Source organism: Gastrolobium bilobum, unplaced genomic scaffold, assembly GCF_033153095.1.
Source record: "Gastrolobium bilobum isolate Gb01-03AN ecotype WA unplaced genomic scaffold, APGP_CSIRO_Gbil_v1 utg3921, whole genome shotgun sequence".
NCBI lineage: Eukaryota > Viridiplantae > Streptophyta > Magnoliopsida > Fabales > Fabaceae > Gastrolobium > Gastrolobium bilobum.
In genome coordinates this window covers 275,639-277,935 of record NW_026897006.1, presented here as the reverse complement: position 1 = coordinate 277,935, position 2,297 = coordinate 275,639, and the positions used below count along the sequence as shown (strand labels likewise).

General features: G+C 40.2%; 1 non-coding gene across 1 annotated transcript; it reads left to right on the top strand.

The window, feature by feature from the left end:
• Positions 1 to 915: 915 nt before the first annotated feature.
• Positions 916 to 1,021, top strand: LOC133303328 (small nucleolar RNA R71). The gene has a single exon (XR_009750453.1). It is a non-coding gene; the product is annotated as a small nucleolar RNA R71 (small nucleolar RNA).
• The last annotated feature ends 1,276 nt before the right edge of the window (positions 1,022 to 2,297 follow it).

The window sequence follows — 2,297 nt, the reverse complement described above, 5'->3', positions numbered from 1 at the left end:
ATTTTCCAGGGTGTTGATGCTTTGGTCATCTCTGTGGAACGGAACGTAGTTGTTTCTCCTTTGTTTAAACGTTCCACTGCTGCTGCCTTGCTGATACTGCTGCTGGGTGTTGAATGGTCTTTGGTTCATGGGTGGCCTCCATTGGGTGTTGTGGTTCTGATCCTTAATGATAGTTCCTCCAGGATTTGAATTTGTACTGTGTCCTGCTTGTTGATTGTCTCTGGTGAAGTTCCTGTTGCCAAAATTTTCTGCATAACATACCAATGCAGTGGATGGGCAGTCTGTTGAGTCATGAAGGTCACCACAGGCTGAGCATGGTTCAGTTTCAGCTGCTGTGAGTTGCAAGACTACCATCCTTGGAGCTGCTTGGTCAGCTTTCAGGTTCTTCACTTCATTCATGAGTGATGCCAGCTGGGCTTCCATGACAGTTTGTTTATCCAGTTCTAGCATGTCTGGCTTCCTTACTGGGCTCACTCTATCTATTGGCCATTCTATATGAATAGAAGAATTATAAAATTTGGAATTGAAATCGACTAATAAAACGTACAATTTTCTTGATCTAAACAAAGCAAATTTTCCATAGATTTCTGAAATAGTGTAAAGTGCTTCGAATAATTGCTATTCGACTCGGACCAGAGCACCTAACAACGTATCTTCACAGACCAAGAACTACGAGATCGCCCGCCCGAATTGAATAGATACTGAGAAAGCGTCAGATGATCATGTCGGTCTTATTTGGTTTCAGTCCGGTGATTTTCTTCATTTCCATGGGTACTGCCATGGGTTCCTTCTATGATTTCGTACCTTGATTCAAGTGTTCCTGTAAAGAAATATCCTCCTGCAGCAAAATCTAAGTGGGATTGAGAAGTATGGTCAAGTCCCTTATAGAAAGATTGTAACACTCCCCAACTCTCTACCCCATGGTTGGACATTTTCTGATGATGTCCTTGTATCTCTCCTATGCTTCATAGAGATTTTCTCCATAAAACATTCTGAAGTTAGAGATTTCTGCTCTAACATCAGCTTGTCGGGACATTGGGAGAAACCTCTCTGTGAACTTGTTAGAGAGCTCCTCCCATGTGTGGATTGATCCAGGGGTGAGAGTTTTCATCCATGTTTTTGCCTTTAATCCTAAGGAGTGAGGGGACAACCTCATTCTCATGCTCTCCTCTGTCACACCCTCAGCTTTAAAATTATCACAGATATCTTGAAATGTTGTGAGGTGTGTGTAAGGATCTTCTGCAGGGAGTCCATTGAAGACCCCTGCTTCCCAAATCATGTGAAACATGATAGGTTTCAGTTCAAAGTTGGGTGCTACAGGAGGGAGGATTACTCCCCTGTCTGGCCTGTTCCTGAAAGGAGCAGCCAAAGTTCTGAAGTTTTATCAGGAGGAACTTCTTCATTGTTATTATTGTGATCAACCATGTTTTCAAGAATTTCTTCCCTGAGGATTCTTCTTCTCCTATGAAGTGTACGTTCTGGTTCAGGATCAAAGAGAAACTCAGGTACTTCAATGGAGTGGTCAGAGTTTGTTTCAAACTCTTCACTCATATACTATAAACACAAGTTATATATGCATAACAGTATTAGTGACATAAAGAAAAATATAAAGGTAAGGTCAGATATATAGAATATGTACTAAAAACAGTAAATAAGAACAAAATTTAGTGTTTCTATCCCCAGCAACGACGCCAAAAACTTGTTGGGTGGTTTGCTGATGGTGGAAAATTATAAGTTCTGATAGGGGACGTTCCTCTGTTCTTGCAGAACACAGATTCGTTCCCTTAGTTCCAACCCAAGTGCGCAAGTGCACGCATCAAGTAATAAAGGGAGTATTAATGCCCAAATTATCGTTCCCACGAGGATAGAATCCTAATTATTGTCTTACACTGTTTTATAAAGAATGAAAATGAGAAGAAAAGTTAGTAAATGAACTGTCTGGTCAAACGTTCCCTACCGTCTTGACAACGTTCCTCAGGAACAGAAGGTTCAATCTGTTGGCAAACAATTACTCGCTGCGTTATGTATGTAATCCTTCTTGTTTAGAAGAAGGTGAGATAATAATCATTGGATTTGATAGTTATAATTATATAAAGTAAAAAAAACTACTAAAGCAGAAATAACTATAATCAAGAGACAACAGGGTGATGTTTTATAACAGTTAAACAGAAGGAACGGATTCACTGATTCACTGATTCACTCTTAAATAGTTGTTTTCTCTGCTCAAGACTTAGCACTTCTTGGCTTTGTCCCAATTTCTTGTCTGCCAACTCTGATTCCTCAGCTCATGGACTAGA